We start from the raw sequence: 25,856 nt of genomic DNA, 5'->3' as shown, positions 1-25,856 counted from the left end.
AATACTTGGGCACTGACTGAATGATTAGAGTACTGCAAAGATAGTATCTTGGTTAATTTATAAGTGTTTGGGTTTTAGCACAGTGAATGGATTAGTACATGGTGCTGAATGGGTCACTAGAGGACTGCAAAGAGAGTCATAGGGTATTTCCTGGAAGTGTATGGATACTGACTAGGGAATTGAATGTGTGAAAGACAATTGTGTAGGTGGTTATAAGACTGCATACATAGAGGATAAGGGTTTGAATCCGTCCATATACTAAGGCCTGGGTCACTGGATGAGTACTTGGGTACTGACTGAATGATTAGAGTACTGCAAGGAGAGTGCCTGGGTGAATTTATTAGGATTTGGCGCTGTGAATGGATTAGTACATGATACTGAATGGGTCACTAGAGGAGTGCAACGGCAGTGACAGGGTGTTTGCTGGAAGTGAACGGATACTGACTGGGGAATTGAAGGTGTGAAAGACAAGTGTGTAGGTGGTTAGAGGACTGCATGCATAGTGGATATGGGTTTGACGTAGTCCATGTGCTAAGAACTGGCTCAGTGCATGAATACTTAGGCAGTGACTGAATCATTAGAGTACTGGAAAGAGAGTGTTTAGGTGAATTTATAAGTGTTTGAGTTTTGGCACAGTCAATGGATTAGTACATGCTGTTGAATGGGTCTCTAGAGGACTGCAAAGGAAGTGACAGGATGTTTCCTGGAAGTGTATGGATACTGACTAGGGAATTGTAGGTGTAAAAGACAAGTGTATAGTATGTCAGAACACTCTTATTTGGTACTTAGAAACTGACTAAATAATCAGACTACTTCTAGGACAGTGCTTAGGTAAAACTTTAAAATTTTCAGTTCTGCTACAGTGAACAGAATAGTACATGGTACTGCACCTTAGTGTCAAATCCTGACTCATTTTATCAATGCATAAGCAAAGACTAGCTTCTAATTCTACTAAAACTTGACAACATGAGAGGTTTTAAATTAGTTATCTGTCAGCAAATACACGATGTTACCAAATGCTTCTCTCACAGTGGTTCTCAAATGCACACAGACTCACAATGTGATTCTAGACAACAACCACTATACCTAGGAGTTTAACAAAAATCATTCACTACTGTGGAAATGGTAAGCGAACTGCACACAATCTTCATATTTCATGACTGCACTTTTGTGTCAATGCCTGACTCATTTAATCAACACATAAGCATAGACTGGCTTCTAATGCTACTAAAACTTGACAACCTGACTGGTTTTAAAACACTTATCTGTCAGCAAATACACGATATTACCAAATGCTTCTCTCACAACCCTTACCCAAATGCACACAGACTCACAGTGTGATTTTAGACAAGCAACACTATCCTAGGAGTTTACCAAAACTCATTCACTAGTCTGGAAGAGTTAATGGTACTGCACACAATTTACATATTTAAGTACAGCACATCAGTGTCAAAGCATGACTCATTTAATCAACATATAAGCAAAGACTGGATTCTAATGCTACTAAAACTTCTCAACATGACAGATTTTAAAACCGTTATCTGTCCGCAAATACATGATGTTACCAAATGATTCTCTCACAGTGATCCCAAATACACACTAACTCACAGTATGATTCTAGACAAGCACCACTATCCCTATGAGCTTACCAAAACTCATTCACTACAGTGCAAGTGGTAAGGGAACTGCACACAATCTACATATTTCACAACTGCAATTTACTGTCAATGCCTGACTCATATAATGAAAGCATAAGCCATAACTGTCTTCTGATGCTACTAAAACTTGACAACATGACATGTTTTACAACACTTATCTGTCAGCAAATACACGATGTTACCAAACACTTCTCTCACAGTGGTTCCCAAATACACACAGACTCACAGTGTGTTTCTAGACAAACAACACTATCCCTAGCAGCTTACCAAAACTCATTTACTACAGTGGAAGTGGTAAGGGAACTGCACACAATCTACATATTTCACGACTGCACTTTAGTGTCAATGCCTGACTCATTTAATCAACACGTAATCAACACATAAGCAATGACTGGCTTCTAATGCTACTAAAACTTGACAACATGACAGGTTTAAAAACAGTTTTCTCTCAGCAAATACACAATGTTACCAAACGCTTCTCTCACAGTGGTTCCCAAATGCACAAAGAATCACAGTGTGATTCTAGACAAGCACCAGTATTCCTAGGAGTTTACCAAAACTCATTCACTACACTGGAAGTGATAAGGGAACTGCACACAATCTACATATTTCACGACTGCACTTTAGTGTCAATGCCTGACTCATTTAATCAACACATAAGCAAAGACTGGCTTCTAATGCTACTAAAACTTGACAACCTGACTGGTTTTAAAACACTTATCTGTCAGCAAATACACGATATTACCAAATGCTTCTCTCACAGTGGTTCCCAAATGCACACAGACTCACTGTGTGATTCTAGACAAACAACACTATCCCTTGCACTATATGAAAACACATTTCTTCATCTAGAAGTAGTACTACATTTTAGTATAGAAACATAACATAACTCATTTCACAAATTCATAAACAGTGACTGGTTTCTAATTCTACCAAAATATAAAAACTGCAGCTATCTCTCTACAAACACATGAAAAACACAAATGCCAATCACAGAATGGTTTCTACATGCACACACATTGTAGAGAAAACAAGCATTTGCAATGCAATAGGTCTCGCATTTGCGAGAGTTTGAGCTATTAGCATTGTAAATGACAGTGCCTTTTATTTATGTTTTTAAAAAACCAAACTTAAATAAAAATCATTGTCATTTACAATGCCAATAGCTCAAACTCGTATAAATGCGAGACCTATTGCATTGCAAATGCTTGTTTATTGTGTGGAGCACCAGAGAGTTTTCCGATTAGCTCCGAGCAGTGCGCATCAGTGCTTTTTAAAAAGCTTTCACAATAATAAAAAAAACACAGAAAAACAAGGGATGAATGATGGGTAGTAAAGCAGGATAGAGGGTAGGGTGGGGTGGCAGGCAGTGGGAAAGCAAGCAGAAACAGCTGGCAGGAGGCACGGGGGCGAAGAGAACCAACACAAGACACGGAGCTTGGTTGCTGATAAAGTAAAACAAAGGGTCTGGAATAGGGTGACCCATTTCAGAAATCCAACTAGGTTAACCAAGGGCGGCAGCGACTAGAAAGGCCATAAATTTCATTAGCAGATAACAACCAAAAGTGAAGCGAAAGCACGTGACCAACGAGAAATGCAGATATTAAGCCCCTGTATGTGGAGAGTGGCACACTGCACAAATGCCCTATAGCATACCATATATATTAGCTGCAGTTTTTTATGTTTTAATATGTTTTGTTCATTAGCGTACTGGGAAACACGGGGTGAAATTCAGCCCCTGTATGGAGTGAGCGGCGCACCGCCCAACTGCTCTATAGCATACCGATATTTTAAATGTACTGTAATGCATCATTTATAGCAAAGATAAGTGGAAAGGAGCAAAATTGTATGCACTGTAACTGTTGTGATATTGTTCCATGTAAAATTACTAATGGGGTAGGATAACTGGCACAATAATTGGTGTGCCATGTTTACAGACATGATAACATATGATGGGGCATTATTTCCTCCACAGACACTTTCTGAAGCAGCTGATGGCATGCACAATAACTGATGGTGCATTATATTAGAATGATAGTTAGATTGCCTCCATACTCTCGCTGTCTTTTTCAGTGCTTTCATTAGGGAGCGAAGTTTATCACTGAACCATGGTGCATATTTACTTACAGAACGCTGTCACGTAGATTATGGAGGAGCTATATTATTAAGAGAATTAGTTATGATAGATCAGTCGAGATTGTATTTTTTAGTTGGGTTTGTCACCTCAACTGTTGTGATGCAAGCCGGGCACAAAAGTGGTAACAAATCTGTTCCCACAACCGTAAAGTTACAAAGACCATATTTAGGAAAGCTTAAAGTGGGAATCAATGATCAATCATTTCTTACTAATGCCCCACAGTTAAATTTTCCCTCTGGTGCCTGCTATCTTGCCATCAACCGCCCATGACTGCCACCCATCAATGGCAATATACATTTCAGCACAGACCAAAGGCCCCCAGTGTCCTCCATCAGTCTCCCAACGCCCTAACAATACCCTCTTGCACACACTCACAAATACATTCCAAAGTATATTCTTAAATGCATCCTTAACTTATTTTTTGACACGGAACAACAATGTTTTCATAACAAAATAAAAACGGATAAAGGAAATGACGCACCCATTGATTGAGTGATTCGTTCAGGGTCACTCACACAACGCGCTCTCGAGGGGAAGCAGGAATTAGAATGTAGTTCTCAGACTGCTCAGCTAATAGGCCACGGTGGCCACCCGTCCCCATGACCCAGAGTGCAGTGTATTTCAGTCCGATGCAAAAGTAAAGCGATGCCCCAATAATGCCAGGATGCACAGTAAGCATCGTGCTTCCTTACTCAGCAGAATTAACCCTCCAGGGAAAGGCTTGAGAAATTAAGACCATCCACAGCCTGGGAAAGCCATGGGTGAGATGCCGCTTTCTGGCAGCACCTCCTTTCCCTCTGCTTGGAGGTCTGACCGCGCCTCGGCTGACTGCAGCTCCTCGATGAAAACTAAAAGCTTACAGATTCACTGCTTACAACGTCGAGCATTTCTAACGTGTTTGATGAAAAGGAACCAGTCGCTCATTATTACTCCAAGACAGGTAGCTATGACGCAGGTGCCCGTGAAACTCTATAAATATTTTATACACCTTTTTTATAGCGCTTGGTGACAGACTGCCTGATTTAGAGTATGGAATTGGCAGACGGGTATATCCTAATGCACGTGCATTCTACTTTACTAATAAGTGACGGATATCCCGTACACGATTTGGACGGAGTATCGTGCACCCCGCTCTAAATCATGCCCAGAGTCTTGCAGCTTCTTGGAGCTCTAAATAACAGGTGTAACTATCATCCACCTCGCTGCTATGCTAGTTTAACCTTTCAGACTCGACCCGGGTGAGGCTGTTTTGCTTTTTATAGCTTTTTGTTCCAGGAGTAGGATGCTACATTTAACAAGCTTTGGCGGCGCGAAAGTGAAAGTGATCGCGATCACGATCGCGTGCTAGGAAAGACACATGGCGCTGCGCGCGTGCACGTTCACGTGCACTGAAGCTTTAGGCCACGGCAGCACTTCGAAAAGCCTGTATACAAAATATCTCGCCAGATCAGCGCAAGCGCTGGATCAGGCGAGACCTAAAAAGTACTCCCTAAACTTTAGCAGGAAAAATACATTAGTCTGATTAAAATCAAAATAGTCCACATACATCCCCTCACAATTAAATAACTCATCTTTCAAGTTCTTTTGTAGATTAAGGAGTATATCAATCACTCACCATATTTTCTTTTACATAATCTCTGCACTGTGCACCTCTCAGCAAAAGCAAAGAATGGAAAAATTTCCCTTTCATTTTCCACACATATACATGTAAACATCAAATCACAATCCTTCGCACATAAACTCAAAAGCAAACACACATTTCTATTGGTTAAACATTTCAACCCGTTCCAACTGAAATACATTTCAACCCTTCCCCAAATCTGCCTTCTGCCTGTTACCATAGAAACAGGTCATGGAACACTGCACTGAGCTCACAGGTCACAAGTTCAGCACACAATGTTCCTACACAGGACAGGAAGTGTGCTTGACTTTTCAACATATCAGCTTATCATATATAATGTTCCTTACTATCTGTTTTTGTTAACCAATAACAATCATACCTTTAAAAAACAAAAATATACACCCTACCTTTCAGTGTAGAAAGTTGTTATACAACCAATGATTTCTTGTCGTTTTTCAAAAAACGTTGCCGTGGATCCGCGCACCCAACGCGAGAGAATCCGTGCATCCAACGCGATAGGATGCGCGCACCGTGCGCGCATTTCGCCGGTTTTCTTTTTTTAAAAAGGGGGGCCCCAGGGGGTCCTTCTGGGACCCCCTAAGCACCTCTAGAGGGTCAGAGTATTCCCACTCTGCCCCCTTTATATGTTTTACGCACTAATTCCCCTTGCTTCTTCAGCCTCGCTTCTACCGAGGCAGAAAATGGCCGCCAACAGTTCCTGGTTTCGAATGTAGAGAGATGCTCGATAGCCAATTAGCATTCAGCACGCGATCGGGAGGGTGCGCGATCGGTTCGGGGAGGGTTCGCGTACGGTGCGGGTAGGGTCCGCGGATCCTCTGCGGCCATAGATATCACTAACTTTTTTACCCTAATTTTCTCAGGAACTCTGAACAGATTCACACCAAATATGCAAAAGGCACGAGTCCGAACTGAGGACTACCTCTTTGCCAAATTTGGTGTTATTCCATTCAGCGGTTCGGGCTGTAGATGCGACAACAGATCCTATGGGAAATTGCATGGGGAAAATGCGTTTTGGGACCCCCCTTTTTTCTCGGCCCCCGCTTGACGAATCACCACGAAACTTTCAGGGTAGGAGTGGAGCAGAACTGGCCAAAAGTTTGGAGAATTTCGCGAAGATTCGTCAATCGGCGCCAAAGAAATTCCCAATAGAATGTTGCGAATTTCCTATGGAAAATAGGTTCTAACTATAACTATCTACTGGCGACCGCCAGTAGATAATATATATATATCTATATATATATATATATATATATCGGAGGGTTTTATTGCCCATTGCTCTAATTTCAGAACTGTACACACATTTTAAATCAAACTTATCCAAGGAAACATCAAAAAGAGAACTACAAGCTGGCTTCCTAAAGTATGGCTCATAGTTTACTGTTCCTATTTTTAAATGGTAATTGTTTTGTCTATCTAACAAACGTGAGATTAGAGTTCTCTTTGTCTAGACCTGTAACTGTATACTCTAAAATTGAATTTAAATTGATATTTTGGTAGCTGTAGTCTATTGTGCAAGCATACAGAATGGTGTGAGATTAACCACAACCACGTTTTCGATTTCAATGACTTATTGTGGCATTCAACCTATTTTGTTTTATTTTATGATAATTATATTTTGTTTTGAGCTCTGCATGTTTCTTCATTCCAGTTTTTTTTCTCCAGAGGGCTATTAGTTGACAAATTCATTTATTGCACATATGTCTGTTAAAAATAAGTTATTCTTATACCCAGGTTCCTATTCTATTGTTCTTTTTCTGTATTTCTTGAGCTATCAATAATGGCAGAAAATCCCACTACAGTTCTAGGATTTGCAGTTTTTACATACTGAAATCTGCTTTCCTCTGCACCATTTCATAAATAATGCATCATTACTCTAGTGCATATAGTTTGTTTGGACATTGTTTTTCTTTAAGTCCAAGTGTGCCTTGCAAAATAGGTCCTTGGTGCAGGGACATGGAGCATAAAATGCCCATGTTACACTGCAAAGCAATTTTAGACCATCACACGTGGGAGATGTCTTTTAAACGTGTACAATGTTTGCTGCTGTTAGAGTAGGAGGCAGATCTAAATGTAGAAACTAGTTGGTCTGATTGTTGGCCCATTGGCCACTGTGCTGCAGTTTACCCTTTTTAAGAATATTCATCCAGTTATCAAAGTAGACAGTAGTAAGTTGCAGATATCAGATTTCGACACACAGCTAAATAAAAATCATCTTGGCAAAGATGGAGACAAAAGAGTAGCTTTTCTTTTGGCAGAATGGTGCCTAGAGGTCATTAATGTCATAGTAATATTTATGAAGAGAATGTCATGATACAAAAAAACTGCAGAGGTTCAATGTACTGATTGGTATTGGTAACACATGAGAACGTATAGTCACCTTAAGGGTGCTTCAACAATCTCAACCAGGAAAAATAACAAGAAAGAGGAAAAACACATGAAAACAATAGAGGAAATCCAATTTTTATCTAAAGTACTGGGCTAAAGACCCTTGCCTTGGTGTTCCCATTTGTATCTCCCCCCCTGACATTATGCGTATGAACTATAGTTTTTGATTGTAGAGAGATTTGCGGCATTGAGCTTTATGCATGTGTATGCTGTTGATGGATTTGTGGGATGTTTTTAAATTTACAAGTCAAGTTTGTTGCGTTTTAGCATGTAAAAGTTGAATGACTGAACGCAAAATAAAAACTGCACTAGAGTTATCAATGAAGATTGACAGCCAATGAGCCCAGCACAAAGTGTCTATGCACAGTAAGCAACACGCTTTAAAAAAAATTGGTTAGTCTTCGTTTCATGACAACTTGAAATGTGAAGGTTAATCAGTATAGCTTTTCGACATGGAGGACCCTCGGTTTTTTTAAAAACCGATTTTGTTGCATTTAACAATCACACAATGTATACATTAGTCAGGAACCTCTTCCTGAGAAGTTGATGAGCAAAGAAAATTTACATTGTGCACAAGAGCATGCATCAACTCTATCTGATCTGGGCACCCCTTCTGCTAACTCACCCCCTCTCTCTTCTGAAAATTGCTGCCGTGCCTTAGGGATGTTAACAGGATTACTCCCACGCTCTCGCCGGGTACCCAAGCGTGGCTTCTTCCATCTCACAAATAAAGTCTGTCAGCTACCGTCCGACTCATCGGGATCACCTCCTGATGCCTTACCCCCAGGGTGATGAAGTGTTGGGCTCCCAGGCAGGGATCGTAGCAGTGTTGTAGATTTTCCTGATTCTGGCTCTGGGTCTTTCATTCTATTGACCAGTGCCTCCTAGGCTCTGGCTCTCTCAATCGAACCCATCCCCTCTGGGCATTCCTGAGTAATACTCTCCCTTCACATCCTGCCTCTCTCTCTAGTTCTTTTTCCCACATTGTTCTAGGCCCTTCTGGTGCTTTCCAAGGCCTCGTTATTTCTCGTTTAGCTAGGATAAAGGCCAGTTCTTGGAATCTGCTAGTGACCCATTTTTGGGAGGTGTGGGGGAACAGGTCTGGGAGGCAGTGTGCCGATAAACAAAGAGCAGACTTATCAGTAATAGCCGCAACTGTTTTCGTAACTTCGTCCCAGTAACTGTGCAGTGTCGGAAACACCCAGATCATGTGGAACATGTCTCCTCCGAGTTCACCACACCGCATGCATCCCGCATCCTCTCTGTGGATGTATTTATTAATGTACCCCAGGGTGAGGCATGCCCTGTGCAGGAGGAAGAAATTAATTAGCCTATATCTGGTATTTCTCAATACCTTGGTGCTCCTGGCCAGAACATTCCCTAAATCTTCTCAGACACGGAGGGGGTTACTCACCCCTAACCCCTTCTAATTCCTACCCTCTCTGACCAATAGACTGAACACAGCCCTGGGTAACCTTCCACCCTCCCACCCAAGATGAAATGTCACCTCCCACCTCATCCCTCCTCCTCCCCTCCACACCTAACGGACTGAAACCACACGACCCGCACTCCTTCTCCATCACTTCCCCCCACCTCACACCAAAAGCAAAAAGAAACCTCAAACACAGACTGATTAGATAGCACCCAGAAACTGTATTCGCGGACATATACCACTGCTCTTCCAAAGGCCAGTTAAAAACAGACCTCATTTTCTATACTTTCAGACCTGCTAATTGGAACTCCATCCTCAAAACACATCTGCACATTTCCAAAACAACTAACCCCCCCCTACAGCTGCAAACTAACGATCACACTCCCAAATCACCCTAAAAGCAGCGGCAATACCTCAGTGACCATCTACACTTAGGGCACAGTCATGATCCAAGCCAACAATGACAACCTAGAAGCTTTCGACTCCCTCTTCTCCTCGCTCCACAACGCCCCAGCGAATTTACACAGCTCCCGCCCGTCCAACCCCTGATAGACCGCCCCTCCATGAGATCGCACATAGCAATCACAAGACCTTTGCCACGAAAGTCAATCTCCCCCCTCCAGACACCATCCTCCCCTCTGTCTGCCCCTCCACGATAGCGCTCAACTCAGTCTCCCCCTCCAATTTTAATCAGAGCCCTGTCACAGAGGATCTCCAACACCCTACCAAACAACACCCACCCCCTCTATCCTTAAACCACCACTCACAACTAACAACCAGCGAACCTAGCACGCAGTTACTGCCTCCTAAATCACTCCCTCCACCGACACACAAGAGATGGTAGCTTGAACCATGCCGAGATCTTCACACCCCATATCCAGAACTACTTATAGGGATAACTGGTGCATCTCCAACACCAAAAGCCAACCTTAAGAACCCAGCCTACACCCATACCCAACACCCACAGTTACCTATTCCAGACACGCAAGGCCTCACAAGACTCGACGACTTAGCTCGACCATAACCCCCACCTGGAACCAGACACAGAGATCCAAAAGAATAAAAACCGCAACGTCCTCCCGGGACTCCCTCCCCACCCCCCTACTCCCCGGGAGAGACGACCCAGCGACTTGCCCTGCTGGAAAGCCAGCTAGAAACTGTAATACTGGGCATCTCAGAAAATCCTACTGAACCTCACCTCACCCCGAAAGCCCATCCAACACTCACATCCGACACCTTCATTTACCAACTCAATTCACTCCAGGCCTCACTAGACCCAACGGCTCAGCTGGATCACAACCCCCACCCCCCAAACCAGAAACAGAGACCCAAAAGAACTAGAGCCGCAGTGCCCACAAGTGAAGCAATGGATCTTGCCTTCTCGTATGACACATCCATTACTGTCACCCCTAGCTCCAAGATCCAGGTTATCAATGGATTTGGAAGAGACCGCTCCCTCCCGGATCCACAAGACCGTGGAAGATTTGGAAGAGACCGCTCCCTCCCAGATCCACAAGACCGTCAGCCTTCCTCCCTAATATCCCCAGGGCCCAGTTAAACAAGAATCTCAAAAATGAGGGATCCAATACCAACTGCATGCTCATTAACTGCAGGTCAGCCTCCAAACTTGCAACAGAACTGGCAGAGACCATCCTTACTTATGACATGGACATCACTTTCATCACCGAAACTTGGCTAAACGAGTTCACTCCCCCAAGTATGGACATGGTTTTTTCACCGAACTTCGCAATCATCCACAGAAAGACAGAAAAAAAATAGTGAGGAGGGGTGATAGCAATCATACATAAGAACAACATCTCCGTGACGGAAACTGACGCCCTCAAATATAACTCTTACGAATGTCTTACTGTCAACATTAATATGAGTGACAGCAGAACATTACTCTGCCATCTCCTATCCACCCGCCAGGAAACACCTCATCTTTCGGTGAACACCTCTCCGACCTGATAACTCAATGCTCACTCCATGACTCCAAAAACATTATTCTAGGCGACCTCAATCTACACTGGAATGAGGAAAGCAACACGCTAATCAAAACCTTAAATGATCTCCTAAGCATCAATAACCTCACCCAACACTGCACAGAGAAAACCCACAACAGAGGCTCAATTCTCGATGCCATTATCGCTCAAGCAGACAGTCTCCATCGCCCACACCTTGTCTGTTAACTGGTCTGATCACCACATCATTCTGTTCCACATGAACCAAAGGATTCAATCCCAGCCCCGCACGAAGGACCCCTCCTCTGCTGGGAGAGAAACCTAAGTCAGATTTCCCTTGCAGACCTGGAAGTAAGGGTAAGCTCCCTCATCCCCATCCACACTTGTGAGCTCTCAAGAACAGAAATCACCTCCCACTAAAACACTACTATAACTTCCATTATGGACCAAATAGCCCCCCAGAAACTGAAGAGTCAGGACCATACCACCTAGATCGTGGTTCAATACAGACATAAACGCCGAAAGAAGAGAACTAAGAGCGGCAGAAAGACGCTGGCAAAAAAACCCGTCCTCAATCCTACGAGCTAGACTCAAATCAGTACGAAGGAAATACAAAAAACACATAAAGAATGAAAAAGCTTTCTTCTTCTGTAATGCCCTGGGCAATGCTAACAACAGACCTAAAGAACTCTTCAATCTAATCAGACAACAAACTTCCAAGCCCCCTTCGACTCAAGTTGTGGCCTCCAAAGGCCTGCACGGCAACTTTGCCAATTTCTTCAATGACAAAATCACCAAGATTGAACTCTCACCCCCAGACAGCAAATCGCCACCAGGAACAGAAGATACCACACCCAAGCACCCCCCCCAACTTATGGAATTCTTTCAATCCCATATCTGAAGTAGAGGTCATCAAAATGATTTCCACCACCAAAGCCTCAGCACATGTCTTGGATCCCATACCTTCACAACTAGTCAAAAAGCTCAAACTTTCCCTTGCCCCGCACAGGACCAAGATCATAAACAGCTCCTTGAGTACCGTAGTCATGCCGGATTGTCTCAAAAGCGGCCAAGTCACACCTCTACTGAAAAAACCGGGCTCAGACACAAACGATCTGAATAACTTCAGACCCGTCTCCAACCTACTCAACACCTAAACACCTGGACAGCACCAACCTCGTAGACCCTCACCAATCGGGTTTCAGAAAAGGCTGCAGTACAGAGACAGCGATCCTAAATGTAATAGATGATATGCACAGATCTCTTGATACAGGCCAATATTGCCTACTCATATTCCTGGACCTATCAGCAGCCTTTGACACGGTTGACCACAAACTACTCATTAAGGCACTTCAAGAAAGGGCTGGAGCCGAAGAGATGGTATTACAGTGGTTCACTTCTTTTCTACAGAACCGCACCCAGAGTACAAAAATCAAAAACTTCTCGTCGTACCTACTCGCCGTTAGCAGGGGTGTCCCCCAAGGATCAGTACTCTCCCCACAACTTTTCATCATCTATATGGAACCCCTTACCACCATACTCTAAAAATCCAACATTCCCTTCCACCTCTATGCAGACGATACCCAGATCTTTCTGGAAACCTCCTCCATTGAAGACATTCAGAGACTGAACGGCACTCTAAGAGAAGTCCAACACTGGCTATCACGCAGCCACCTAAAACTCAATCAAGACAAGACTGAAATCCTCCTCACCTCCAACGATGAGAAGAACCCCCAAATCACAGAATGGCTAAAAGCTATTGATGCACTCAACTACAACCCCACCTTACCCGATTCTGATCGCTGGGAATCACCCTAAAATTAGACAAGAGCAAAAACATCAAGAACACCGCAAAAAACGCCTTCCTCAAACCTAAACTACTCAACAAAATAAAACCCTTCATCCCTCCGAATGACCTCAAACAAGCCACTCAATCCCTGGTGCTGTCCAGACTGGACTACGGGATTGCAACCCTCACAGGATTAGTGAAATCTCACATAGCTCCCCATCAGATCAACTCTGAATGCAGCAGCCAGAATGGTCACCGAAGTAAAGAAATATCTCCCCTGCACTCAGAGAGCTAAAATGGCCTTCATTCGAAATGCGGGCCAACTTCAGAACTGCCTGCCTCACGCACAAAGCGTCGCACACAGGGAAACCTGCCTACCTGGCCGCCAAACTCCAGAAGGCCGGTCAGATAAGAAGTCTAAGGAGTACCAACACCCTACTCCTTATCCCTCCGAGAACTCGCAAACAAAAAACCTCATCTCGATCCTTCGCAGGAAATGCACCCAAATTCTGGAACTCCATACCAGTTCATATCAGGACTAACCCCTCCTACCTAAAATTCAAAAGGCAGCTTAAAGACCTCCTCCTCAACCGATCTCTCCCGAATGGATAGCTACAACATAACCTTCTAAGCTTGCCCACAGCAGCACACAGACACTTTGACATTAAGACCTCTACCTCACTCTCCTCATGACTATCTCCTATATCCCCCTCCCTGGTCCAATCTCGCCACGCGTCATTGTGCTTTTTATGACGACACTACGCGAAGCGCCACAAGTCTTTGTACATACTACTATGATAACTTACCCTAGGAGTGACGCTGTGTCTCTACGACGATATTATGCGATGCGTCTTGAGTCTTTGTACATACTAATATGTTTATGTATTATACGCGTGATCATGCTGTAAAGCGCTCCTATACCTTCGGGTCTGGCTAGCGCTATATAAAACTCTTAAATAAATAAATTAAACATTATCCTAGCCATTGTCATCTGTAGGGGTGTCCAAGTCCGCCATCAAGCGGTCCTTCAGTATGTTCAGCGGTTGTGCTATAGATGCTCTATAGATGCATTTAACCGCTCTATAGAAGCATGTAACCGCTTTAATTGTGCCTCCTGCTTTGCCAGAGTATTTGCAAGTGTTGTGATGTTTTGGTTCTGAGGTGCCCTCCCTCCAGTGCAGTCAGATGGCCGCTGTCATGCCCCTATGCAGTACGAAGTGATCTTGAGGAAGATCTAATCCCTCTCTAAAATCCTCAAATGGGAAGAGTTAACGCCTCTCTGTAAAGGTCCCCTAACCTAGTCGCTCCCGCCTGTGTCTAGTCTTCAACGCCTTCTCACTGTCCCCCATGTGGCAGTATATGTAGCACTGTCATGGGGAGGTCTGGTGAATATGGGATTTGGCTATGTGTTTTTTGGAGGCATCTCCTCCAGCAGCCCCTCATCAGCCAGCCTGGGGACCCTCATGGGAGATTAGCCATGCTTTACAGATTCACATAACATAACGTAGTGTAGCCCAGTCCAGGAGCAACATTGTCAAAAACTTGAAATAAGGCTGCTAAGGACCAGTTTATTAATTAGTAGTTGAGGATCTCTGAGTAAAATTCTCAAAACGTCTTTCTTGTGATTTCCTCTAATGTGACTGCTGTCACTATTTGATACAGGCACTGTAAAGCCATTAGGTCTCCCGACCCTGAGGTGATCATCTCTTGTTTCAACGATCGGTTTAAGCAATCAGTTAGTAATTACACACATTCTGTCACCCATCTTTGCACACCTGCATCAATTTATCAATCCACTGGCTCATTCTTACATTCGTCCTCAATACAATATAACACACTTAAGCTCAAAGGCATATGCAAGATAAATTAAAAGAATGCAAGTAGAAAAAATAAAAATGCTGCAGTCTAAACATGAGGGCATATGCTTGCAATGATAAAACTAAGAATAGCAGGTTTGTGGCCATCTAGCAATGGTGCTGCAAATAGTCTGTTGCTGTTATAAAGTTCCAGCACGGCCATCACTTTTAAACCAACTGGTTGTCTGTCTTGGAATGGTAAAACGATGACACACTATGAACAACTGCATTCTCTAATGATTTAGAGAAGTGGCCATGTAGGTTGCAGCGCACAGCAAATTTGATTGCCTAGGGAGCTGAAGTATCCTCGTAAGAAAAAATTAAATAAAGGGAGAAGCATGAAGTAACAGGGAATATCTGAAAGGAAAAAGTTGAAACCTAAAAGACTGATCAATCTATCCTGATACTGAAGCACACTCATTTTCAGGTGAATATGCACAACTTGTGATCAAAATATGCCATCATTAACAGGATGAAAAAGCCAATGACTTATCTGGACAGAAACGTTAACCCACATTGTATGCGGTCATGCATGAAAGCAGAGTGTAAATGACATTTGGGCAAATCAGTGCCATCTCCCAGGATGGGGCAGGAGGGAGGAGTGTGTGTGTGTGTGTGTGTGTGTGTGTGTGTTTGTTTGTCTGTGTGTCCGTGTGTCCGCCCCTCTCAGGACTTCTAAAAACATTCTAGCAATAATGACTCCATTGCAAATCCTGTACTCCTAGGATTTGTCAACCCATCCTACTCTGTTGTGGTTGGCCTTTCCCATTAGGCAACCATCAGGCACAGAGCCATAAAATTACAAAAGCACACAAAACTCTAGATGTCAAAGCAAAACACTGTATCTCATAAGACAGTCTAACAAGGATTTCCACAAACCATATCTTCAATCCAATATTGTCAGGGGGCAACCAACATCAAAAGTCTTATCTATTATAGAAATCTATGAGATTCCTTGTAATACAATACCTATCAGTTGGCCTTAATACAGAGTAATAACAATCCACCTTTAAAAATCTGTTTTACTTATGAGTCTCACAATTAGTATGTCAGGCATACTGCATTCATTGTATCTTTTTACCTTTCCATAACAACAGTCGGGCCTTTAACTTTTATCATTGGCTTATCAGCACAACCAACTTAGATACATTAGGTTTGAACATGATTTCCCACAAGGCAGCCATCGGGCATACAGTAGTGAACTGACATATGTACAAAAGTACAGTTGCCTAAACAATATAAAATCCCGAATGATAAAGTCTAAAGATTACCATGCAAATATCCTATACCTGTGGTTTGTTTGGGTGGTCATCAACACCTAAACCTTTGACTACTACAGTAATCTGTTAAGGACTGTGTTGCAAAATACATGCCTATAGGCTTTAAAACAGTGTAATGAATCAATCCTGAAAGCCTGTTGTATTTAACACATGCTTTTCACAGTAAGTCAGGCCTACATGCTTGTTCGTAACTTTTTATTCCAACCAGATCACCCAAGGAATCTGATATAACGTTGTCAGTGAAACGATGAGTCCCTTAGCCCTTACCAATTGCTTGACACTGAGCAACACTGAGCAACACAGGCCTACTGAAGTACACATAATCTGGCAGCCATCATAGATAGTCATACAATTACACATATGTACAAAATTACAGTAGGCAAAACAATATAAGACCACTTCCAACAGGCCATAGCAACCCAGCTCAACAAGGCCTACTAGAATTTCTCGGAATGGGTGACCAACACCTAAATCCTTGCCTACTATGGTAATTGGTGAGATTGCATGTAACTTAGTGTGATGACAATGGGGGCGGCGTGGCTAACTGGCTGCAATGGCGGACGCAAACCCGTAGAGCTCCGCTGCATTTCCCCGACTTATCCCGACTACGGGGATCCTGAGGTGCCGCCTTAGCGCTGAAGGCCATCGACACGGTGATGCAGCTGGGCGGAGGTGCTGGTGAGACTCGGGAGCTGTGAGAGTGCGGCATCCGGGCTGTGGAGAGAAGATGAATCCTGGCCTTGGGCGCCGAGGACAGCGGTAAAGCAGGGGAGCCGCGTGGATCACACCCGGAGCTGCGGCGATCGGCGGCGCCCTCCGCGGCGGATGCAGGGCGAGGACGCCTGAGCTGGCACAGGCTAGCGGCAAGAGTAAGCGCTGGGCAAGGCGTGCGGCTAGTAGGTGGACCCCTGGGAACGGGAGCTGGCAAACGGGCAAAGGAGAGGAGGCTGCGGGCGGACTGAAGCCGAGGTGCCAGGAGCAACGCGCGGAGCCCCGCGAAGGACTGCCGGTGTGGGGCGCCCTCAAAGACTGCGACACGGAGGGCAGATCTGGTGAGAGGCGCGCCTGGGCGACACAGCTTACCGGGGAGGCTGGAGGAGAAGAGCTGCCGGGAACTGGAGCGACTTGTGGAGTCAAAGGTTGCCGGGTGCCGGAGACCCTGGATCGGCCAGAGAGACCGTTGAGCGGCGCGGGAACTAGACGGTGGCGGCCATTTTGTGACTCGCTCCCTAGGGTCGCTCAGCACAGGGGACGCGAGAGTGAAGGAGCCGGGCGGCGAGACATCTACGGAGGAGCCATAGCGGGGCGGGACGCGGACGGCCCCCCTCCAAAGTGGGAGAAGGAAGAGAGGGACCCCCAAGAGCGTCCGCTCTAGCTGACTGGTGGACACTGAGGAAGCGGAGCTGAACAGGGAGCGCAACTGATTCTGAAGTTGTGGGACGCTTCTGGTGGTGAGCCTGCTGACATAGCGCCTGGAGTCGGAGGAACGAGAAGGTGAGGGGCGCTGAGTGGAGGCTGCTGCTGGCCCAGTGCGGCAACGTGAGCGGTGGGACTGCGGCGGGGGATGTGACTGGCTACTCCGCAGGTGCCTCAGCTATTATCTGCGCTTGTGGGAGATGCCGGGGGGCCGATGCCTGTCGGGAAGACAAGGCCGCGAAGGGCGAGGCTGTGCCCGATGATCTGCCCCACGGGGTGTGCCGCTACCCCCAGCTGAGGAGTTTGCGCCCTGCTACTGATTACCGCCCTGGTAGGTGATCGCCCTTGCAAGCTTCGGTGTGCTACCTCATCTGGCTCCTGATGGGTGCCAACCCGTGGGCGAGGATCCGGGGGTCGGATCGTGGTCCCAGAGAGAGGAGGTGTCCGCGCCTGTCGTGCATTGCTGCTGCTGAGGGGACGTGACCTAGGACCCATGTGGGTGCGGGCCAGCCACTAGAGACTGTTGTGGACCCCATTGGCGGAACCTGCCTGTAACTGAGCACGTGCGGAGTCCTACGTCGGGGTGGAACCTGTGAGCCTCTATCGGGAAATACTGACCGGGCGGAACTCGCCTACCGGCTAACTGCTACTTCTCCAGGGCGGCGGATGAGACGACGCCGCGGGTGTGCCCGATCTGCTGGGGGTTGGCGGCAGATGCCCACGGCGCAGAAACTGGTGATGGGCCGCATGCGTGCCAAGCTGCAGCAGGGCCCGCTGCAGGCACCTGCTTCCAACCTCACACGCCAACGAGAGGAGATGGAGGAAGGACCGTCGTCTGCGTCACTCGCGGCAAAGATGGACTCTGTGCTGGCCGCAGTGGAGAAAATAGGGACAACCCTAGAGCACACCAGGACGTCTCTGGAGAACCGAATAGATAAAGTTACTTCAGATTTCACACTCCTTCATGCGGACCACCGCAAGCTGGCGGACACGGTCGCCACCCAGGGGCAAACACTCAAGGAGTTGCAACCGGTCACCCGCCGTCATGCCGCTGCTCTACAAGACATGTTGGATCGTATTCACGCTCTAGAAGACAGGGCGGAGGATGCAGAAGGGCGCTCCCGTCGCAATAATATTCGCGCTGTGGGCCTGCCGGAGGGAGAAGAGGGGCGAGAACCGGAGCAATACGTGGAGACCTGGCTTCGCACATTAATGCCGCTGGGAAAGCTGTCGGCCCAATTCGCGGTGGAAAGAGCCCATCATGTGCCCGCCCAAAGGCCACAGCCAGGAGCCCGACCGCGCCCATTCCTGTTTAAACTCCTAAATTATAGGGACAGAGACGCGATACTCAGAGAAGTCCGAAATATGAATGGTCTCTCAGTGGGCGGCAACCAAGTTATGTTTTTCCCGGACTACACTGCACTGGTGCAACGCCGCAGAAATAACTACATGGCAGTGAAACGCCGACTTCGGGAACTGGCATTGCCGTACTCTCTGTTGTTCCCTGCCAAGCTGCGAGTGGTGGAAAAAGGAAAAACCCACTACTTTGACTCCCCAGCAGAGGTCTGGATGTGGCTAGAGGAGACTGGACTGTGGACGGGACCGAGGCCAACCCAGGAGATGGAGCCCGACCAACTAAGAGGGATGGGCGACGAAAGCGGCGCAGGACCATGCGCGAGATGCCGACGTGGACAGCAGCCCCAACGCCAGAGAAAATGAGATTGGAACGCCAAAATATATTGCGAGCGATCACGACGCTTCCAAGCCCAAGTCAGGTAGACCCATCAGACACTGATGAGCGACCCGAGGTGATGGTGAGCAGATCAACGTCGCCGTCGACAACACGATCCGAAGATTTTCGTGGGCCAGTGGTCACCCCACAGACTGCAGACGGTATCCTGGACTGAGAGGCGGTCTAGGATGTATCGCTCGTGCAAGTATTCCACAGTTTGCTGATGTAGCCGGGAGGGGAGGGGAGGGAGAATGGGCGATGGGACTGACCAGGTAGACCTGCCGAACCGGGTGAGGGAGCTGTTGAGTTCATAGCTGCCTGTCCCCTGTCGGGACTCCTCATAGGGGAGTAGTTGATGGGTGCAGATCCCGTGATCTTTGCCTGTGCCTCACTAGCTGCATAAGCCAAGGTTGGCGACACTTCTTAGCGGCGCACCACACTTATGGGGTACACGGGGATAGGGACAGCGAGCTGTCATCTACACGCATACTCCCCCAGGTCACACCCTGACCTAGCTTTCACCTGCGTAAGGTAATGTAAGTTTGGACGGATACACTTGTGAGGTTCGCCTCAGCCGTTAAGTCTTTATTGTTATTATGTTGTCATTGTTACCTCAGACCAAAGCTCCCTTAAATCACTGCAGCACAGGCTGGCTGACACAAGTCCCGAACTCTGTTCCCCTAATGTCTATACAGTTTAGCCATGACACGCGTTCGCATCCTTACGTGGAACATACGGGGCATGCATACTCCCACGCGGAGATACTCCATCTTCGCCTACCTCCAGCAACACTCTGTCGGAATCGCTCTACTACAAGAGACACACATTACTCAGCCCGAATTAGAGAAGCTACGCAGGCGCTGGAGAGGGCAGGTGTACGGCACAGTGTACTCGGCACACGCCAGGGGTACCCTCGTGTGGGTCAGGGCGGGAGTCCCGTTCGTCAGTATAGATGTGTCTGTGGACCCTGCAGGTAGGTACACTCTTGTACGGGGCACACTTAATGGCCAACCCATACTGCTGGCCTCGATTTATGCTCCGAACGTCGACCAAATACCCTTCCTCACACAAATATCGCTGGCACTGACCCCTTACGCTGGGCTCCCCTGGCTGATAGGATGGGACTTTAACTCTGTGCTCGACGTGCACCTAGACAGGTCCTTTCCTCCACTTCGCGTGACGTTAGCTGCCTCTGCGGCGCGTGCACTGACTGAATGGCTTTCGCAGTGGGGGGTGCTCGATATCTGGCGGACCCTATACCCCACAGACCGCATTTATTCGTATTACTCCAAGACGCATGACCTACACGTGCGACTGGACAGGATAGTGGGATCTCCGGCGCTGCTGCCGCTGGTGGTGAAAGCAGAATACTTGGGGCGAACGCACTCCGATCACAATCCACTGTGGCTCCAGTTTAGCTGGGATGCGGATCGTCCTCCCATACCCACATGGCGGCTCCAACCTCCCGCGCTGGAGGATCCGGAATTCCGCTCCTCAGTAGAGAATGCTCTCCTTTCCTATTTCGAGCTCAATGAGGGCACAGCGAGCGACGCGAGGGTGGAATGGGACGCGCTTAAAGTAGTGCTCCGAGGTCACTGCTTGGGAGCCACGTGGAACATGCGAGGACAGCTGGCGCGGTCGCTTGCTCGTCTCGAGTCCCAGCTGCTGCAGTACGAATGGGAGGGGGAGGGCAGCGGTAGACAAGCAAATCAACTAGCAGACCTCCGCACGAATCACACCACGCTCCTAGAGCGCCTGAGGTGCCTGAACTATGCGGCGCACATGGCTCGCACGCATGCCTCGGCAGACCGAGCAGGACGGCTACTTGCCTGGCTCTTAAAACAAGAGGCCACTCGTGCCCCGATTGCAGCGGTACGCACGCCGGAGGGAGACCTTGTGTGTACTCAAAGGGAGATTCACAGGGTACTAGAGTACAGTGGAGGGGAGACACCTTCCGGTATTTGGGACTCCGGATCTACTGTCAACCGGCGGACCTACTGGATGGCAATCTGGGTAGGGCCTTCACGGCCATTAAATCCCAGATACGCTTCTGGAACACATTGCCGCTAACGGTCACAGGTAGAGTGGCGCTGTCCAAAATGGTGATCCTCCCGCGGCTGCTATACTATTTTGCTAACCTACCCCTATATGTCCCAGCGGCCTTCTTCGCTAAACTGTCGCGACTCCTCAGGGACTTCATCTGGGGGAACAGTCGGCACAGGATGTCGCTCAAGAAACTCTATCTCCCTACGGACCAAGGAGGCCTGGCCGTACCCTGTTTTGAGCATTATTACTTAGCGGCCCAACTGCAGTGGATAGCTCGCTGGTTGGCGGAGAAGGGTCGGGAAGATACTGCGTCCGTGCTGCCGCCGCGCTCTCTTGAGCAGTTACTAGTGCTTTTCCACCCAGCCTCTAGGACTGCAATGCCAACTCCGCTCCTTCTTGCTGTGGTATGTCGATGCTTCCGCAGGAGCTTATTCCTCACCCGACATGTGGTCCCATATGCGCCGGCATTACCGTTGGAGGGCTCCCCCAGAGGGACAGGATCGCTCACCTCCCTCGCGCTTAGATATTGGCGGGAGGCAGATATTCAGACTCTGGGGGACCTGTACCGGGATGGAGTGCTCCTCCCGTATGACTTGCTGGTGGAGGAGGGGGGACTACCACCGAGACAATTCTTGACTTATCACTCCTTATTTAGGACTTTGGTTGCCAGGTGGGGAGACATGACCGCAGAGCCCAGCCAGCACCTCACTATACAGTATTTACACGTCATGGGGAGAGGCCGGCGCCTGATTCGATGGTTTGCAGCGTCATTACGGACACATACGGCGATCACCCTAGAGCCGCTCAGACACAAGTGAGAGCTAGACCTGGGGAGACAGCTGGCAGATAAAGAATGGGAACGAATATTGAAAGGCCTGGTGCGTATACCCAGAAATATGCGCCTCCGACAGATACAATTGTTCGTCATACACAGGGCGTATCTTACCCCCGCGGCCCTCAATAGCTACTTCCATCACACTGACCCAAGGTGCCCTAGATGTGCTGAGCCGGGGGCTGACCTAATACACATGCTGTGGGGTTGTCGCAAATTACACTCCTACTGGCATGCGATTAACGAGTCCCTACGCACTACAACAAGCCGTGACATACCTTTTGACTGGATGGTTCACCTGCTGCATCACTTCCGGAGGACACCGACCACCAAGGTGACGTCTCGGTTCCTGGATTTGGGACTTGCGGTCACGAAGCGCCTCCTAACTAGGAGGTGGAAGGCGCAAGACCCACCTCATCCGATAGGCATGGAGGCACTCGCTTGTCGCGTGGGCCGGAGCTGAGGGGACTGCCATCAGACGGGAGGAGACATTAGGGTTGAAGAAGACGCCCATAGTTGCACAGTGGGAGGAGTTACTCCAGGCTCTCAGACATGTTGAGGAGGCGGACGGGTGGTGGAGGGGGGGGGCGAGCCGGCAGGCGGGGGGACGCCTTCAGGACAGGCAACCGGGGTTCCGCCGGAGTGACCTCGTAATGTTCCACGCATGACTTACACCTAGACTGGACGCCGCGATAACACGCATCTAGACACATGACTGAGAGTAACAACTAAGTCACTGCACACCGCCATGAGAGGAGGGGAACAGACGGGTAGTGGAGGCAGGGATATGCATAACGGAGCTGGTCTACGTTGAGGTGGTTGAGGTTTCACGTGTTTTGTTTCACTATTATCTGTTGGAAGCAGATATGGATTCGGCTGAGGGACCTAAAGAGATATTTTGATGTACTTATGTATAGGTATAGAGGGCTGTACCTAGCAATGCTCGAGAGCCGCACTGTATAAGGGGTTCCCGAACAACTTGATGAAGTCAACATTCTACAAACTATTACACAGCTATGCCCTTTCATATTTGGTATGTACTGTTATTAGCAATGAGTGTTATGACAAAGGAACTCATATGGAAGTAAGCCGAATTTCTGTAAATGTTTTGAAAAATTAATAAAACCGATTTAAAAAAAAACAAAACTTAGTGTGATGACAATGTTAAAATTTTTTTTTGCTTTAACGATTGTTTTTCCACAATAAATAAGCCAGGCAATACGGCCTTTATCATAAAAAAACAGTCTATACTTAAATCAGTCATAACGTTTCTTAGCTCATCATTCAGGCCCATAGGGGTTATTATTGGCTTGTGACTGTAACCAATTCAGGCCTATTTTACTGAGTGTAAGCTTATGCACAAGGCAATCATCAGGCCTAAAGTTGTAAACTTTTGTAATGTAACAAAATTACAGTTGGTAAAGCACAATATTATTTCGCCTAATATGGCTTAACAAGGATTCTTATAGTGCAAACCTTCAATACCCAGGGGCTGTAAAGGAGGGGTACCAAAACCCTCGCCTACTACACTATTCTGTGAATTACCCATCTAAAGGCTTTAATACATAATGTTGACACTCACTCCTCCATTAAATTCCTATTGACTTTAGCATATGTTGTTTGCAAATATTATGTCATCCCTACTGCTTTTCTCGTGCATTTCCATAAAAAAAGCAATCAGGCGTATAATCTTTATCAGTGGCGTGTCTCCATAACCAACTCAAACCTACTGTGTTGGGCATAAGCTTTCCCACAAGGCTGCTATCAGATATTCCATAGCAAAATTCCATTGTCAAAATATATATAATAATAATAATAATATATAAAAGCCCAATAAGGCATAGTTCATAACTTTGATCTTTTTGTTTTTTTTCTCGTGGGTTACCAATACCAAAATCATTCTCTACTGCGGTAATCTGAGTTTCACTTTAACAAAATACCTGCTTACAGGCTTTGGCACAGTGTGCCAACAAAATATCCTTAAAAGCCTTTTGTCTTTAACACACGTTTTTCACAATGAGTATGTGTGGACTCCTGTCTTTGTCATAAGGCATTATAATAAACAGATCAAACCTATGGAATCTTGAATAACTTTTCCCAATTAAAAAATAAGGAGTACAACTTTTAACGCTGGTATGACACCATAACTGGTATATCAGCCTATTCAAATGCACATAAACTTGCAACCATCTTGTGTTCAGTTATAAAAACTGTATAGAAAAATACAGTCTTCAAACAGTAAACGAACCCTGTCAGTAGGGCCTAACAAGAATCATTGTATGAAAACCGTTTGGATTTGTCAGAGTGGGTGGCCAACACCAAAACCCTTGCCTACAATTGCATTCTGTTAGACATTACATGTAATGGAATATACATTCTGGATGTAGGCAATAATGTGTGTTATTTGGAACAAACCTAAATAAAAAGTGTTAGTCTTTAAAAGGAAAGTACCTTCTGGTCTCAGACAAGCTAATGGGTGGTCCTACAGGGAGTTGTGCCAAAGGAAGTCGCTTTGGCCAGATGATTATTTTTGACACCATGGTCCTGTGACCAGGATGTATTTGTAACATCCCAAAGAAAACTTCACAACTAGTAAAAAAACAAAAAAAAACACAAAAATACAGGACGTACTAAACCTACTGACCGCACACCTCCAAAAAGACTCTTGGAAGTGCTGGTTCTTTTTGTAGTGCCTTTAGCAGGGCAAGTCTGTTGTTGAGGTTATTTGTCAAGTGTGGGTTTCCATGGTCTATGGTATGCTGCAATCTGTGATTCGGTAGAAAGAGACTGAGCTGGCAATTCATTTATGACCTGTTTGTTGCATAATGTGCTGGTAAGTTACAGCTCCCAAACAGGTACCGGCGATTACATTTAAAGCCATAATTCCAAGAAAGTTTCAACTGTTCGTAATACCAATTTTTATCACCCTCCTACTTATAAAAACATAATAATAATAGCACATAAAGGTTTTATTGAGATAATATTTTACAGAAACATGGATTATTTAATGTTGTGCCTACCTGGCGTCAGTCACTCTGCTTGTGCTTTCCTAGCTGCCGAATCGATTCATCATTTTTCAACACAACCTGCATCGTTCGTGAATGTTCATGAGCGCCACCCACTGCACTGTTTATTTTGCACGATCCACTTACCAAGTGACATCGATCTCTGCTCAAGAAACACATCCGGGCCTGTGGCGTGTGAGAGGCTGCAGGGAGAGTGTTCTGCAGTGCGGTGCTGTGAATGTGGCCGGTGCCGGTGTTTGTCCTGAGCAATGCACAAGCTCCCGCCTCCCATTGACCAATCAGGAGGCCTGGGATTAGCGAGAAGGCAAGGGGAGTGGTCCGGTTGTGGCCACCCACTGCACTGCCCCTTGCCATTGATTTCAGTGGCGCAATGCTGAAGACGCCTGGGGCGCAGCATAGGCGCCCCATTTGAAACCAGGCATTTTCCGCTTTCTTTTGTCACTCCCTTCATGATGACATCACTGTTTCCGCATGTGCTTCCAGGGCGAGCAATATTCCTCGCCCCGGCCAGCACATGCGCAGGAGGTCTCTGACCTGCTGTGACCTCGTCGTCGTCCGTCCCTTGAAGAAAACTGAGTCAGAGTGAATTTAATTTGTATTGTTTATTGTGATCGACACACGGGGCAGTGAGCACTTCTTTTGAGGCTGCTGCATTGCGTGTGGT

General features: G+C 46.6%; 1 protein-coding gene across 5 annotated transcripts in view; it reads left to right on the top strand.

The window, feature by feature from the left end:
* CRTC3 (CREB regulated transcription coactivator 3) overlaps positions 1 to 25,856 on the top strand; it is a 1,114,890-nt gene that overhangs the window by 265,620 nt on the left and 823,414 nt on the right. The window lies entirely within an intron of this gene.

The sequence above is a fragment of the Triturus cristatus genome, chromosome 3_1 (assembly GCF_964204655.1).
Source record: "Triturus cristatus chromosome 3_1, aTriCri1.1, whole genome shotgun sequence".
NCBI lineage: Eukaryota > Metazoa > Chordata > Amphibia > Caudata > Salamandridae > Triturus > Triturus cristatus.
This window is presented reverse-complemented; position numbering and strand designations above follow the sequence as displayed.